We start from the raw sequence: 18,532 nt of genomic DNA, 5'->3' as shown, positions 1-18,532 counted from the left end.
TGGCAGTAAGTGTGTGGGTTGATTTCTGGATTCTCTATTCTATTCCATTGGTCAGTGTGTCTGTTTTTATGCCAGTACCATACTGTTTTGGTTATTATAGCTATGTAGTATAGCTTAAAGTCAGGTAGTGTTATGCCTCCAGCTTTATTTTTTTTGCTCAGCATTGCTTTGGCTATGCGTGGTCTTTTATTTTTCCATATAAATGACTGGATACTTTTTTCCATTTCTGAGAAAAATGTCTTTGGAATTTTGATGGGGATTGCATTGAATTTGTATATCACTTTGGGTAGTATGGACATTTTCACTATGTTGATTCTTCCAATCCAAGAGCATGGAATATCTTTCCATCTTCTTGTATCCTCTCTAATTTCTCTCAGCAGTGGTTTGTAGTTCTCATTATAGAGATTTTTCACCTCCTTGGTTAACTCAATTCCTAAGTATTTTATGTTTTTGGTGGCTATTGTAAATGGGCAGGCTTTCTTGATTTCTCCTTCTGCATGTTCACTATTGGAGAAAAGAAATGCTACTGATTTTTGCGTGTTGATTTTGTATCCTGCTACTGTGATGAAATCATTTATCAATTCCAGCAGTTTTTTTGTAGAGGTTTTAGGCTGTTCGATATATAGGATCATGTCATCTGCAAACAGGGACAGTTTGACTTCATCTTTTCCAATCTGGATGCCCTTTATTTCCTTCTCTTCTCTGATTGCTCTGGCTAGTACTTCCAACACTATGTTGAATAGGAGTGGTGAGAGTGGGCATCCTTGTCTAGTTCCTGTTCTTAAAGGAAAAGCTTTCAGCTTTTCCCCATTCAGGATGATATTGGCAGTGGCTTTGGCATATATGGCTTTAATTATGTTGAGATACTTTCCCTCTATACCTAACTTATAGAGTGTCTTTGTCATGAATGAGTGCTGAACTTTATCAAATGCTTTTTCAGCATCTATAGAGATGATCATATGGTCCTTGTGTTTGACTTTATTAATATGGTGTATCACATTTATTGATTTGCGTATGTTGAACCAACCTTGCATTCCTGGGATGAATCCCACTTGATCGTGATGAATAATTTTTCGTATGTGTTGCTGTATCCTGTTTGCTAGTATTTTAGTGAGGATTTTTGCATCTATATTCATCAAGAATATCGGCCTGTAGTTTTCTTTTTTGGTTATATCTTTACCTGGGTTTGGTATCAGGATGATGTTTGCTTCATAGAATGAGTTTGGGAGATTTGCGTCCGTTTCAATCTTTTGGAATAGTTTGTAAAGAATCGGTGTCAATTCCTCTTTGAATGTTTGGTAAAATTCTGCTGTGAATCCATCTGGTCCTGGGCTTTTCTTTGTTGGGAGACTTCTGATAACAGCTTCAATCTCCTTTATTGTTATTGGTCTGTTCAAATTTTCTACGTCTTCATGGTTCAGTTTTGGGAGCTTGTGTGTGTCCAGAAATTTATCCATTTCCTCCAGATTTTCAAATTTGTTGGCATATAGTTGTTGATAGTAGTCTCGAATCAATCCTTGTATTTCAGATGAATCAGTTGTAATATCGCCTTTTTCATTTCTAATTTTTGTTATTTGAGTCTTCTCTCTTCTTTTTTTCGTTAGCCATGCTAATGGTTTGTCAATTTAATTTACCTTTTCAAAAAACCAACTTTTTGATTCATTGATCTTTTGAATTGTTTTTTGGTTTTCAATTTCATTCAGTTCTGCTCTGATCTTAATGATTTCTTTCCGTCTGCTAACTTTAGGTTTGGATTGTTCTTGTTTTTCTAGTTCTTTAAGGTGAAGTGTTAGGTTGTTCACTTGCCATCTTTCCATTCTTCTGAAGTGAGCATTTAATGCAATAAATTTCCCCCTCAACACTGCCTTTGCAGTATCCCACAGGTTTTGGTATGATGTATCATTGTTTTCATTAGTTTCAATAAATTTTTTGATTTCCTGCTTGATTTCTTCTTGGACCCATATGTCATTAAGTAGAATGCTGTTTAATTTCCATGTGTTTGTATAGTTTCCAGAGTTTCATTTGTTATTAATTTCTAGTTTTAATCCATTGTGGTCTGAGAAGATACATGGGATAATTGCAATTTTTTTGAATTTATTGAGACTTGATTTGTGACCTAATATGTGATCTATCCTGGAGAATGATCCATGTGCTGATGAGAAGAATGAATATTCTGAGGTTGTTGGGTGGAATGTTCTGTAGATACCTGCCAATTCCAATTGGTCTAGAGTCTTGTTTATATCTTGTGTTTCTCTACTGATTCTTTGCCTAGATGATCTGTCTAATATTGACAGTGGAGTGTTCAGGTCCCCTGCTATTATGGTATTAGTGTCTATTTCCTTCTTTAGGTCTAATAGAGTTTGTTTTATAAATCTGGCTGCTCCAACATTGGGTGCGTACATATTTATGATTGTTATGTCTTCTTGATGGATCAGTCCTTTTATCATTAAGTAGTGTCCCTCATTGTCTCTTTTTATGGTTTTTAGTTTAAAGTCTATTTTGTCAGATATAAGAATAGCTACTCCAGCTCGTTTACCTTTTCTGTTTGCATTGTAAATCTTTTTCCATCCTTTCACTCTTAGTCTGTGTGAATCTTTATGGGTGAGGTGGGTCTCTTGTAGGCAGCATATAGTTGGGTCCTCCTTTTTGATCCAGTCAGCCAGTCTGTATCTTTTGATTGGGGAATTTAAGCCTTTTACATTAAGAGTTGTTATTGGAAGGTGTTGATTTATTCCTAGCATTTTATTGGTTGTTTGGTTGTCTTAGTTGTCTTTTGTTCCTTGCTTTCAGATTTACCGTTTGGTTTCTGTGTTTGTTGGTTCCTTAGCTTGTAGATAGCGTTTTTGTTTGCTTGTTTTCTCTTCATGAATGCCATTTTTATTATACTAGTGGGTATTGATTTTTCTTAGGTTTTTATGGCAGTGGTAGTTATTTTTCAGGAACCAAACCCAGTACTCCCTTGAGGATTTCTTGTAAGGGTGGTCGTGTGGTAGTGAACTCCCGCAGTTTTTGTTTGTCTGAGAAATATACTATTTGCCCTTCATTTCGGAAGGATAGCCTTGCAGGGTAGAGTATTCTTGGCTGGCAATCTTTGTCTTTTAGTATTTTGAAAATATCATCCCATTCCTTTCTAGCTTTTAGGGTTTGTGATGAAAAGTCTGATGTTAGCCTGATTGGGTATCCCTTATAGGTGATTTGATGCTTCTCTCTTGCAGCTTTTAAGATTCTCTCATTGTCTCTGAGTTTTGCCAATTTGACTATGACATGTCTTGGAGAAGGCCTTTTTGGGTTGAATACGTTTGGAGATCGTTGAGCTTCCTGGATCTGAAGATCTGTGACTTTTCCTATACCTGGGAAGTTTTCTGCCACTATTTTGTTGAATATGTTTTCAATGGAATCTCCATTTTCCTCCCCTTCTGGAATACCCATGATTCGGATATTTGAGCGCTTAAGGTTGTCTGATATCTCTCTCAGATTTTTTTCAATGTCCTTGATTCTTTTTTTTTTCTTTTTGTCTACTTGTGTTATTTCAAACAGCCCATCTTCAAGTTCAGAGGTTCTCTCTTCAACTTCGACAAGCCTGCTGGTTAAACTCTCCGTTGTGTTTTTTATTTCACTGAATAACTTCTTCAGTTCAGCAAGTTCTGCTACATTTTTTTTCAGGACATTCATTTCTTTGTACATTTCCTCTTTCAGATCCTGTATACTTTTCCTCATTTCATCATGATGTCTAGCTGTGTTTTCTTGTATCTCATTCAGTTTCCTTAGAATTATCACTCGAAATTCCTTGTCAGTCATTTCAAGGGCTTCTTGTTCTATAGGATCTAGAGTTTGAGATTTATTAACTTTTGGTGGTGTACTTTCTTGATTTTTTGTATTTCTGGTATCTTTTTTTTGATGTTTATTCATTGTGGCAGGGGGTTTCACAGTCTACCGGTTTGAGACTAATGAATAACTAGGATGTTGCTGTGGTTGCCAATTTCGTATGGCTACCTCCATGGCTGCTCAGTTGGCCTCTAGTGCCTTGTGTGTGTGGTTGCCTCGGGTCTTGGGCTTCTCCGGGGAGCCACCTTTCTGGTCAGCTTGGACTCTGCTGGGCTGGTAGATCACGTACCACAGGGTGTGTGATCTCTGTTGAGCTTTCACTTCCTGTGCAGGACTTCTCCCTGTTCCGTGTGCTCTGGCCCAGGCTGTTGGATCATGCAATGGCAACCACACCGGGTGTGTGGTTTCTGTCGAGTCTCCGCCTCCCTGGCTGCACGTCTCCCCACTCTGTGCGCACTGTGCTGGGCTCGGGCGTGTCTTCTGCAACCCTCGTGTATCAGCTGGGCCTTCAAGACCCTCCTCGGCACCGCCTCGCCCAGGAAGTCTACCAGGTTTCTGCTAGGCACAGATGACCGGTCGCTCTGGGTGCCTTTGTAGCACTGTGTAGATCTTTCTTGGGACTTGTTCACCTTTGTATCCTCCCAGTATAAACCGAGTCTAGCGCCCACCTGCAGCCAGCTCTCCGGCAGGTTCATGCAGACCTGGGAACTCTCCTACCACACTATTCCCAACCAGAAATTCGTTGGGCTTTTTTCCGAACTAGTGGCCGCAGAGATGGTATCTGCCTCCCAGTAACAGGAAGTTTACTGGGGGCTGGTGTCCAGGGTGTGGTGGAGTGACAGTCGGCCCGCCCGTACTTCCTTGCCCTCCCGACACTGGCCGGGGACGCCCCACGCCACCAGCCCGGCCAGAAAACCGCGGAGGGAGTGGGAGGGGAGGCCGGCCCGTAGGCTCCGGAAAGCCCCGCGCCGGCCCAAGCAAGTAGGAAGGCTCAGTGACGGCCGAGCCGGGCGGAGCTGCCAGCACCTGGGAAAATGGAGGCAGCCCAAGGGCGGTGAGTGGCCTAGTGATGCAGGTGGGAGCCGGGTGGGCGTCAGCCCCCCGAACAGAGCTGGGCCAAGGGTCACTCACAGTGCTTTGCTAGGTCGGGTGCTCACTCTCTGCCTCTGGTTTGCCGCCTTCCCCATTCTCGGCCGCTGCTGCCTCGGGCTGTTCAGTCGCAGTGCGCCTCGGGCGCTCCCAGGAATCTTCTTTAATGCCGGCCTGAAACCTCGAATCCTGAATAGGGCAGCTGGTCACCTTCAGCGCGGCCCTGGCCTCCAGGATCCTGTCTGCATCCACAGCAGCCCTGGCGCCATGTTCCCTGTTTCGAGACTTGCTTTTGTAGCTAAGAAACAGTTCTTTTCCTGCTCCACACTTCAAAGCTGTTGCCTGTAAATGAGGCAGCCTCTCCTGCCGGGGGCAAAGTGGCGGTCACCCCCCACGACCGGTCAGCAGCAGCAGTCCTCCCTTAAGAGATGGCAAGAGGAAGGTCCACAAGTTTCCCAGCTGCCTGAGGCCCAGTGGCCGCCTTTTCCACCTCAGCTACTCCGCGCCAACTGCCGCGGCCACCGCCATCTTGAAACTCCCAGCCCAGATCATCAGATGTGCATTTTGCAAATAAGTTCTGTCTCTGGTTGTTTTTTTGTTTTGTTTTGTTTTTTGGTTTTGGGATTTTTTTTCATTCTCTTAACATGATCTTTTGCAGACAAGAAATTTTTAATTTTGATAAAGTTCAACTCATCAATTTTTCCTATCATTTTTAATGTATTGTATCTAAAAAGTTATTGCCAAATCCAAGATGACCAAGTTTTCCTCCTATGTTAACTTTTAGAAGTTTATGATTTTGTGTTTTAGTTTGATGATCCATTTTGAGTTAATCTTTGGGAAATGTGTAAGGTCTGTGTCTAGGTCTCCTTCTATTTTTATTTGTGTATGGATGTCCAATGTTTCAGCACCATTTGTTGAAAAGACTATCCTTTCTCTATCTACTTGATTTTGCCCCTTTGTCAAAGATTGGTAGGCTCTATTTCTTTGGGTCTATTTCTGGGAGATCTATTCTGTTCCATTGATCTGTCTATTCTTCTGCCAATACAATAAATCATACTGTCTTGTATTGTAGCTTTATAGTAAGTCTTAAATTCAGGTAGAATCTATCCTCTGACTTTGTTCTTCTTCACTATAGTGCTTACTATTTGGAGTCTACTGTCTTTCCATATAAAATTTAGAATCAGTTTGCAGAAATCCACAAAATAAAACTTCCTGGACTTTGTCTTGTTTTGAAATATCAGTGTTCTGACATCACTGAACTCATATTGTCACACACACACACACACACACACACACACACACACACACACACACACGCATAAAATCTACTATTACTTTTTTTAGATAAAGCATATGTATTCCAGATTACCCCAATGGTGACCTGACCCATTCCTGTCACATTTATTACCTTTGTGGCTTCATAGATATTAGCATTTGTGACCATGATTATATGTATTAAAAAGTCAGCTTTTGGCAGAGAAATTTGGTTTTGTTTCTTCAAACATATTTCTCTTTTTCTAATCTAATAAATTCTAATATTAACAAAGTTCCCACAAAAGCTAATAGAAAATATGTTTAATATTGTAGTAAATACTTCATATGTTTTACAACATTGTGGTAGATTAAATCTGATCAAAAAATGTTCGAATCTCCTCTTATCTACAGTGAGGGTCTATTTCCCTGTTGCAAATCTGGCATGGCTCTGTTTCTTCCTTTGACTGACTGATTGTGGTCTGGAGCCAAGGTCTCAAGAGGCCTTGCAGCTTCTGCCATTGCTCTGACACTACTGTGTTAGTCTAGCCAACTGGAGGGTGAGAAGCCACATGGAGGATAACTGGAGCCCCAAGCCAACAGCCAGCACCAACTGCCAAATGTGTGTGAGGCCATCTTGAATCTCCCCCCTCAGCCAAATATACATGCATGAGCCCTAGTGAAACCAGCAGAGGAACTGCTCAGATAAACCACAGAACAATAAGTGATAATAAATTCTAAGTCACTCAATTTTGTACTGGTTTGTTATGCATCAATAAACTAATACATGTACATAAAAAGAAAACAAAAGAAAACCATTCCAGCAATTAAACATACAAAGTAACTATTTTTTGTCATTATTCTAGCTTGAGTTTTGCTTTTTGCTTTTGTAGAGTGATTTTAGCTATTTGCAGAGACATTATTAAACTTAATATCTGCCTTATTTTTCTCCTTTAAAATGTGACGTTTAGAGGTATATTAAGAAAGTGTGTTTATATTTTAAAATTAGTTGGATGGAGATGCAATTGTTCAGGTTAACTTTGTGTGATGGAATTATGTGTGGTGTTTATTTTTGTCTTTGGATTTTTCTGTATTTTGTAAAGTTTTTTAAAATAACACATAATATTTGTAGAGTGAAATGTTATTTCAAAGTTCAGTGTTGTAAACTGGATAGAAATTACACAAAGAGCAAAAAATATATAAAAGATAATTACTAAAACTCAAGGCAATATTTAAGAGCAAATGAAATATTTTCCCTCTAAACTGCATAATGGTATAGATGAAAAAGCCCTGGGACGTGTGAACCTGGAATTCAATTTAGTGACTCTTGTTGATTAAATTGATTATAATTGAACTATGATGGAATTAGTAATTATTGATAAAAATCATTTGTGTTTTTACTATATACGCACTGACTACTCAAATCAAAATGGAGTTATTCAGCTAATATAACACAAAGAACTTTTCCAGTGATCTAATAAGCATAGCTGAATTATAAGAAAGGGCATCAGAATACAAGTTGGTAATGTTCTATATCACAGATTGGGCAACAGGTACACACATGGTCATTTTGCTTTTATTCTTTAAACTTTACAAACATTACATAGACTCTTATTGTATATATGACATGTTTTAAAATAAAACTGGGAAAAAATACAAGTGTGGATCCTAGAAAACATATTTGGCAACAGATTTACAATCAACCCAGCAAAAATTGATTTTATTCCTAATGTCAACTTTTTATATTAAAAACCAAAAGGCAGACTTCTTTAATGTGATACTCATGAAAGTGAATGGACAAAATTATGCAACTATTTTTCTAAGTTGATTACAAGCAGTCATGCTTTGCTTGGACTAAAACTAAGTTTAGCTTTTTTTTTCTGTTGGGGAGAAAATGTTAGCCTGATTCCTTGACCCAGCCTATTTCTTATCCTGGTGGCAGTACAGCTAATCTTTCCAGGGAATATGAGGGTAGTAAGCAAATAAAGAAAGAGAAAACAGTCATTACAGTGATACTGATCTTCAAGTACACAGATTGCCTTAAAGTGTAGAACCACCATATGGCAACGTTGTATTTGCTATGCATGCTTTCCTTTCTCTCTTTCTTTCCTCTTAACTTTTTTTTTTAATGGAAATTTTGACCTACTTCATCTTAATTTATTATCTTAGTTGAAGAAGACTGATCTGCAATCACTTAGAAAGAGAATAATGATGTAGACAGTGGATCTCAAACCGTTGGGTATCAGGAACCATTTGCACTATAAAAATTTATTGAATACCTCCAAAATCTTTTGTTTATATAGGTTACAGCTATAAATATTTACCATGTTAACAATCAAAACAGAGATTTTAAAAAATATATTTATTTATTAAATATGTGTTCATATCTTACCATAAATAATATTTCTTAAAAAAACTATATTTTACAAAACAAAAATAAATATTACTAAGAGTAGTGATAGTTCTTTACATTTTTTAGGTTTCTTCAATGAGCAATTTAATAAAAAATAATTGGATTCTTATGTTATTTCTGTAGTCACATTGTTCTGAAATGTTTTGGCTGAATTACATGAAAACAATCTGACCTCTAACAGATATATATTTGGAAAAGAGAGCTAGATTTTGATAGTCTTTTAAGATAATTGTAGATATTATTCTTTAACACTATACCAGAAGTCAATAAGCAGTTTCTTGAACGTTAATTGTAATGTGGAATCTCATATCATACTGATAAACATTTTGTGCTATGTTATGTGTACTTTGAATAGATCTTTTACCCAGGCATGATTTTGTTGCATCAATCACTAGTGGCTATGGGTTGAATATTTGTCCTCTTCAAAGCTCATGTTGGGAGCTTGAATTCCAATGTGGCAGTGTTGAGTGATAAGGCCTTTAAAAGTGATTGGATTGTGAGGATTACGTTCTCATGAATGGATTAATCCATTCATGGAGTAATAGGTCAATGGTTTAATGGGTTATCATGAATGTGAACTGGTGGCTTTATTATGAGAGCAAGTGAGCACGTTAATCAGGGCTCTTTCCCCTTGACACACTGTGACACCCTAGGTCACCAGAGGACTCTGTAGAGACTCCCCCCCAAGAACAAGGCCCTCACCAGGTGCACACCTTGACTTTGGTCTTCCCAGCCTCCAACTCTGTAAGAAATAAATTTCCTTTCTTTATAAATTACCCAGTTTCAGGTATTTTGTTATAAGCAACAAAAAATGGACTAATACACTGGTCATTTGGAATGGTATGCTGTATTAGAGAGATCTTTCAAATGTGGACACATACAGTTATAGAACACCAAAAAATTTTGCTTGTTACCATTACCACCAATCCTATCAGAAAAGTCTTTTAATGTTGGGAAATTATCAGTTTCTCTGTGGTAGATAAAAATTTTGGAATTTTTAATTTTAATCTAAAACTTGAATTTCATCCTCGGCAGCAAATATTATTGTTCTTGAAGTATTAAAATAGGTATGTCCTTGCAGATCTCCTGAAAACATCTCAAAAAACCCCACAGGTCTGTGGACTGTACTTTGAGAACTGATAAAGACTCAGTCTCACCAAATTATTTATTCTTCTGAAACACTCAAGAAGCCCACTTCTTTCCAACATGGAAATAATTTTGCATCTTTCAATTAGAAATTGATAAGTTAAATGTATTTCATTTTTCTCTTCCTTCCCCTTCCCTTCCCCTTCTTCCTTCCTTTCTTTCTCCTCCTCTACCCCCTCTTCTTCTCATTATTACTGTTGTTGTTGTTATTGCTATTATTTTGCATTTGGGAGGTTGGTGCAAAACTTAAATATGTCCAATCGCTATCTTTCAGCAATAGTTTACTAAAAGTCAAGAAGCATCTTGGATTATATAACTTGATCCATATACCTACATTTAACATATTCAGAAATAAAAACTTAACTCTCATCAAGGTCCATGCACTAACAAGGCATGAGGAAGGCATACTAGTGAAAATGAAGAGAGTATATTAGTCCATTCTGTTGCTTATAACAAAATACTTGCAACTTGGTAATTTATAAGAAAATGAAATTTATTGCTTATAGTTTTGGAGGCTGGGAAGTCCAAAGCCCAGGGAACACATTTGCTGAGGTTCTTCTTTGCTGGTGGCTTTAGAGCAATGTGCAGGGGTCTCACATGGCAGAAAATGGAAGAGCAGAGAGAGACACTAAACTCTTCCTTCACCCTCCTCTTTAAGGCCTCAGAACCATGCCCATGACCACCACTTTTAATCCATTCACTAGGCATGGCCTTCCGAATCTAATCACCTCTTCAAGGCTCCACTTTTCAATTACCATAATAGGATTTCCCATCCTCTTAACAGTCTCATGGGGATAAAACTACTAATAGATAAAACATGGGGGACACAATCCACATCAAGTGTTTTCTGTTTAAAGGCATATGTTGTTTAAAAAAAGGTTATTATTAGACATGGTCAAGTTAATTGAGTCTGTGAGGCCAGCTGGGAGCTAGATCTCATCTTCCACATTCACAGAGTTTCCCATATGCCTTAAGGGTCCACATAATTTTGCCTTGCCTCATGACTAGGTAGATGACTAGGTTGACTATATAAATTATCCAACCTGGGACACTTTAAAGTGTAAGGAAACTTCATAATTATTCTAGGACACCGGATGTAATGGAGACAACTCCAGGCAAACTATAATGCACAATCGCCCTGTGATGACTATCATTTAATAAGGCCATTTTCCTAAACTATTATTTAGGATAGTCAAAACTAAATTTATGGTGCTGGATTTAAAGAATAACTGATGTGTAGAGAAATTCAATTATGGACTGCTGGCATCTATGTCAGCAAGAAAAAAAATACCAGTTTTCACAACTTAACTGTCTTTTTTCAAAATAACCAGTAGTTGCTTTTAATTTTTATGCAAACCTGCTTTATCTCATTGTGTACTTCTTGGTTTTCTTTATTAAATTCCTGCTCAATGGAATATCAAACACTTTCCCAATTGGAAATGAAAGGGCACTGCAGGCTACCCTGGGGTATTCTCTTTGATTTCTTCCCAGGCATAAAAGTTACAAATTAATTTAACTTCACACAGGTAGTTTCCTCTATCTGCATTCTCAATTTCAAGCTAACCTACTGTTCACCTACTGGCTCCTTAGCCATCCCCTATCTAGTTCCAGTTTAGGAAATTCAGCAGTACAATGCCACGTGTCTTTGAATACCAGCAGGTATTGCAAAGTGTTTCGAGTGAAAAGGACCATGAAACTTCTTCTAACTTTGTGTTTAAAATATTTTTTATTGAAGAACCAGCCTAATCCAGACTGATTGCAAGAATCGGAATTTGTTGAATAAAAAAATGAAAAAATCCATCTGGCTGTAAGCCAAGGAGCTTTGAACACAGAGAGAAAAGGGAGTCATTTTTCAGGAGCTATCATTCATCATTCTATGATTCTATTATTTTACTTCCTCATTTACACTAGTTTGGTACTAAAAATGGCATTCCCTTTCTGTAAATATTCCTACATCTGTTCATATTTCCTCTTTCTTTCTCCATGTACACACACATATTGCTATTTGTAGTTAGAGTTTGGAAGAAGAAAGGAGAGCAACTATTCTTATCACTGGCGTATGGCTATGTCCCTTCTGTCTCACAGGCAAATTTTGAGTCTATCAGTTTCATGTTGTAGCAGGTCTGAAGGAAATGATTTTTTTCGTTTTTAGAATGATTTTTTTTTTTTTTTTAAATTTGCAGCTGACAGTAGAATCACAGAAAACAAATGTCATTATGATGTGTCAAAGTTAGTTTAGGGAATCTAAAAATCTTCATAATTTATATATATATGCATAAAACAGCATTAAAATCTTTCCAGAAAAGTAATGAGTTTCTAATTCCAGCTCTTGTTTTTGGAAATGAACCAAAGTTTTATAATTATTTTTATTTAGCCAATGTTGAATCAATAAAGGTAGGCCTATAACTAAGGTATGTCTTTCCTAATGCTGCAGAAATAAGTTGATATCAAATAAGACCAGAGAGGAAAGCGAGCTCTATATGTCTTTTCACTATTTTTCGTGACTTTCGCACTCATGGTTTATAGGTTAGGCTTCCACATACCCTCAAGAAATGTTTCTTATTTGTCTATGGTTGGAGATGATTATCTGACTCTTCAGTCTACCCACCCAGGGATGCTAAATGTCATAGTCCTAGTAAATGCAGAACTGACCATATGTTGCCCAACAGACTTTTGGGAAAAGACAGGCTTTCTCCTTTCTAAGAAATATTCATTCCTCTATGTAGAGGATAATCCCAAGTACTGTATATTGTTTTTGCTTTTGACCTTGTGGGAAATAGTAAACTTTCAGGAAGTGGGCACTAAGAGGAGATAATATAATCAATATCAAACATCATTCAAGGTCAAGAATGAAAATAGAAAAAACTAGTGGATTCGATGAGGGGAAGATCATTGGTGACATGGCAAGAAAAATGTGATAGGTCCCCCTGTATTTTGGTTTTCAACTTGGAATCCTGGGCCTTGTGGATATCCCTCAAAATAGCCCTGAGACATGAAAAATTACTTTTTAACAAATTTAAAATCGAACAAATTGTCTATTAATGCACAGTAAATTCAGGCTTACAAACATTAGATTTTGTTGCATCCAAATGGAATTTCATCATCTCCATAGGAAACACTGGTTATTTCAGTTATCTCACATTGGGCAAAAGGTCTGACCTACCATAACTACTCCCAATATAACATGATTGTCCATTAACTCCTGTGCTCTGCCCAGACCTCTTTCCCAAAGAGGACAGATTAAAGTTATCATCCAGCAGGGAGGAGGTCCATAATGACACATAGCACTTCATCAGATGTACACAATAGGAAGTATACTATCTTCGTTTGATGTGCTTTTTGTGACAATATAAACCAACTTAAAACTATTTTCTTAATTAATCTAAAATTAGGACAAAAATAAAATAAAGTAAAGTTAGGACAATCCCATATTTTATGAGATTGATTTGTGGCCATAAATTATTGTGTTATAGCATGGCCTTGTGGTATTTAATGATCGGAGTTCGTCTAGCAACTTGAACTCTTAAACTTTGGGATTATAAAGACAGGGTTGGGGCTGAATGTGGAGTGAAATAAAAATAAGATCCTTGTTAGAAGATAGATTCAAAAAGGCTGATCTAGTCCAAACTCTTCTCTTAACAGATAAGGAAACTAAGTATTTTAGAGGATTAAGTGAATTGCTAATGGCTAATGAAGATTAAATATAGAAGGCTTATTTATCCTCTGACTCCTATTTCTAGGCCATTGCCTCTCGCACTGTATCATACAACAAAATAAATGATGTTGATGGAAAGGTAAGGGTAAAAATCAGGTAGCAGTGAGTTACAAGATAGGAAATAGTCATAGGAGACTCTGGCTTCTCCTAGACATGAATAGAAAATGCAGAAACTAGACAGAACTATGGATAAATAGCATAAAACATGTGTAATTAACTACAAGTACATAATTACTTAAGATACTCAGGACTAAAATCAGGTAATTTATTACTAGAGAAACGATCTTGATATATGAATCAAATTATTTAAGATTGGCATCTCTAAAGTACCGAAATAATTATAATAGCTAGTGAAAACTTAGAAATTTCAAGCATTGTATTTAGCCTGTCCAATTTAAACCTCACAACTACCCTATGAAATATATGGTATTATCCTCTGCATTTTGCAAGATAAATTAAGATTTAGATAAAGTACCTTGCCCTAAACTGCACAACTAGTAAGTGGTAAAAGCAAGATTTGTATTTAATCACTCTGGTGTCAGATCACATACTCTCAACCATTTATTTCAATAGTACATAGTTCAAATAGCGAATTTTAAATATTTATTAATGTGTCAATATTAACTCAATATGAACAGAATCCATGGAAATGAATTGTGATAGTCCATATGTAGACATTTTTATGCAATCTGGATTAAATCTGATATAAAATCTAGGAAACATGGACTTCACACGGATTAAGCATAATATGGTCATATATTTCATTCTTTCCTAAGTATATACGAGAGCTGTACAAGAAACCATTTTATCCATCTTGCTTCTATGAAAAACTAAAAGTGCCCTTTCATAGCCTGGTATAAGAAATAGTTCTATTCAAAATTAGCCTAAACAAAGAAAGCAAACTGCAAAAGCTTTCAAGGCAGCGAAAAGCATTAAGAATGGTACAAAAAGATCAAGTAATACATTAATCTGATTTGCTCTTCACTTTCTTGTTTCTGTTTCTTTGTATGTATGTTTATGTTAGGATATCCATTGCTCAAAAACCAAAGACCTCCAACCATCAATAAAAATAGAATCAAGGCTAAATTCCTGGACACAAGATTCAAAGCTCTCCATATGGTGAGTTCAATTTCTCATTTCAGATTTGTCATCCACTGGGATCATTCTACAAATAGTTCTCACCTTATGATCTAGAAAAGTAATCATCTATAAAGACTTTGAAAATTGTCCACCTAGAGTTGATTTATTCCTTGTCAATGTTTATTTGGAATCTGAATTTACCTGAAGTTACACTTCCCTGCCTTATGTTCCTCATATGGCTACGTGAATTAACTATGTGGCTTGAATGTAAATTTAAACAGCAAAGAATGTGTTTCCTTTATTATCCCCTACATTAGTCTGTAAAAGTTACTAAAAATAGCTTGTAATAATAATTAATTTTCAAATATAAGTAACAATTAGTCAAACTGAAAAGTTTTTGTTTGTTTGTTTGTTTGTTTGTTTGTTTGTTTTTAATTCTCACCCATTTATTATAAAGGATATTACAAAGGATACTGGTGAATAGCCAGATGGAAAAGATGCACAGGGCAAAGCATGAAGAGGGCTTCCATGCCCTCTTCAGGCAAGCCACCTTCCAGGAACTTCCACATGTTTAGCTATGCACAAGCTCATGTGAACTCTATCCTTTTGGGTTTTTATGGAGGCTTTATTACATAGGCATGATAGATTAAATCAATGACCATTGGTGATCAGCTTAACCTTTAGCCCATATCCTCTCCTTGGAGGTTGGTGGGTGGAGCTGAAGTCCCAACTCTCTAATCATGCTTTGGTCTTCCAGGTGACCAGCCCCATCCTGAAGATAACAAGGGTCTCCCAGTCACCAGTTATCTCCTTAGCATGCAAAAGACTCTCTTATCACTCCAGAGATTCCTAAGAGTTTTAAAGACTCTCATCACTCCAGAGATTCCAAAGAGTTTTAGTATCTATTATGTCAGAAAATGGGGATGAAGACCAAACATATATGTATTTTTTTGTAATGAACTAAAAAGTTTAATGCATCATTGAGTTAGTAATAAATTCCTAGAGATAAACAAAAGTCTGAAACTACTTACTTTAAAATTAAAAACAGAATTTTTCTCTTAAATAAGATGAATTTTGGAATGGTTTTCATTAACATTTATTTCAGTAAAAATAAATATTATAGAGAAAAATTATTCAAAATATATTTTTAGTCCAATTTATTCCATTAGAAGCTAATGCCTCTATACTTGCCATAAGTTGTATCATTTTATGGATATAAGAGAGAACCACTTTTTATAAAATTCCAATTTCTGAAAGAAAAAAAAAAAGCTAATTTCTCTAATTATACAGATATTTAGTTCAGATCTATACAGGGCCCAGAGTCATTTAATTGTGGATAAATGAATGAACAATACATTGAATTACCAATTGATTAATTCAATTAGGCCATTAAAAAAACTGAAATAAGAATTCCAGTGTAGGGGCCAGTTATTTTAGTTAACCTAGTGCCCAAAGCAGACATAATTCTGCTGTTCAGTCTCCTGCCTGGCACTCACATTTGATGAGAAATGAAAAAGTACACTGACAACCACAGCCGCTTCAGTCCATCGTATACTCTCCATCACATGCAGTAAGACATTTACCAATATCTAAAATATTACTTAGTGTTTTGTTGTAGATGTTTAAATTTTTTTTACAATAGTTTACTACTAACTTACTGTTAAAAATGTGTAATTCCTCATAAGTGAAAATTCAATTTGTCTTAAAAGATTAATCAGAAAATTAAATTAGTTACAAATTTTCCTGTCTTTGAATGAAACAATAATTCTTTTAATCTTGAAAAGATAAAATGTTATGGGAAAATCTCTTTTTAAAATCTATTATATATCTTAAACACAATAACACCACTCTCCCACTCCAGATCTCAGTGAAAGTGCCACTATCTAGCTTTGGTCTGAGCCTGGATTCCATCCCCGTTCTTCATAAGCCGCACCAGGTATGTTTCCGGTATGTATCTCCAGAATCATTTCCATTTCCGAATCCCTTCTGATACTGCCTTAGTAGCAGCTCTGGTCAGCTCTCCTCAGGATTAATGCAGTAGTATTTTACCTTATCTTCCTTCCCAGTTTAACTCCCTTACTTCCAGCTTGTCCCTCTCCACTGCTTCTATGAGCCAAACACAATAGGTGCTGTTTCCTGAGAAAGCTTCCATCTCTCTTTTTTCTATACCTGACTCATGCTGCTCTTATTTCCTGGTGCAGACTTTTCTTTGCCTAGCTACTACTTGTTCTTCAAGATTGGCATAATAGTATTTCTCTTAAGCAGGGCAATGGTACTCTTTGCTTTCTTCTTTCACAGCCTACTTGCTTTATATATTTTGCCTTCCTGGACTTTAAGCTGTTTTAAGGCATAGTCTTCCAACATTTCATTACTAGCAACCAGCAAGATTGCAGGTATATAAGATGCATTCAAACGTTTGTTGAATAAAGTATGTATTTAATGAATGAACTGAAACTGGCTGCTGAAAGCACTTTAAAACTATTATTTAGTTATTAAAATCTGAATTTAATTGATCTTAGTTACTTGGTGATAATAGGTACCTGATGTATAATAGGGGCAACTTGAATTATGTTTCACATAGACTTGAATAAGTACATTAAATTAAGTGTTATTCAAAACTAGGTAACTCTCTGTAAATACATACATACAAATTCAAAAACTCTCTTATGAACTATGGTAAAAACAGTGTTGGGCAAAGTTACAAAACTTCAAATTAACATTTATTTTTCAAACAAAATCAAGAATTAAATAACTTCACCAGTCAACTTGGTACTTTATTGGCAGTGGAATAATATATGTATATGTGTGTGTGTGTGTGTGTGTGTGTGTATTTTTTTTTTTTTTTTTTTGAAGAGTGTTAACCATTCTGGTACCACCTTCAGTGTTCCAAAATCATGTTAATAATATGATGGATTTCTATTTGAATTGATTCTATCCTCCCTAATTAAAAAAGAGTTAGAGAATGGGCAATATATGTATGTAATTTATTAGTGCCTCAAACTAGTACTTACAGAAAGTAAAAATTGATTCAGAAAGGATTAGAATGACTTTAAAAATGAGAGAACTATAAGTGGCAACTAAGAGAAGCTGGGATTGACCATTCATTCATTCATTCATTTATTCACTTGTTCTATCACTCAATCTTGCATTAACTGTGGATCTGTGTATTTGACCTCTATACCAACTTGCAAACTTGAGGATAAATGGGTCAAGCACATGCGCCATCAGCAGGTCATTTATGTGGTCAACAGCACACAAGAAAGGCTTAATCATGTATGACAACACTTTGTGTGGGTGAGTGTGTGTGCATTACCCAGCTCATAATTCTTTTTTAAATTTATATTTGAATTCATAGGACTTAGATAAAAATTTTCATTAGATGTAATGTTTAAAAAAATTACAGTTTTCATTTAGGAAAGAAATACTCACACACCTCCAAAGTATACCAACATGTTCCCAATTTTAGCCAAATTAACAATATGAAATTTGACTTTAAATAAATCTCCATGGATTACAATGCAGTGTTTTACAAAGTGAATAAATAAAGTTAACTGGTGATTTGATGCTTATGTCTCTGCATCTTTCAAAACTTTTTATTTCAAGTTTATATTTGATTAGTCCAACTTGATTTCTTAATATCAGTGGAAAATAGACCTCTCTGTCACATTAAGTTAATCAAACAAATTCTTGCCAATTTTCTATGTGGTTTACCTTGGCTTGCCATCTGATTGACTCAACAGATGCATAATTAATGATATGTGAATATAAATATTTCAAATTTTTGTGTAGGTAATGGATGCCTAAATAAATGCATGTAAGTGTTAGAAATAAATGTTGTATTTGCAACTATCCCTGCCTGGTGGATGGAATGAAACAATGTCGTTGTTGATTATTGACACATTTAACTTGGTATCCCTGTGACTAATGGAGGAAAGAATATACAGAAGAGTTAGAGAGAGGTTTTAGAGATGCTCTTAGTAAAGCACCTGGAATTTTTCAATCACATTGCCAGT

The 18,532-nt window shown here is 36.2% G+C and overlaps 1 protein-coding gene across 1 annotated transcript in view; it reads right to left on the bottom strand.

Moving 5' to 3' along the window:
• Positions 1 to 18,532, bottom strand: part of DCC (DCC netrin 1 receptor) — a 770,973-nt gene that overhangs the window by 605,829 nt on the left and 146,612 nt on the right. The window lies entirely within an intron of this gene.

The sequence above is a fragment of the Cynocephalus volans genome, chromosome 13 (assembly GCF_027409185.1).
Source record: "Cynocephalus volans isolate mCynVol1 chromosome 13, mCynVol1.pri, whole genome shotgun sequence".
NCBI classification, from domain to species: domain Eukaryota; kingdom Metazoa; phylum Chordata; class Mammalia; order Dermoptera; family Cynocephalidae; genus Cynocephalus; species Cynocephalus volans.
The sequence above is the reverse complement of the archived record's forward strand: the minus strand, read 5'-3'. Positions and strand labels throughout refer to the sequence as shown.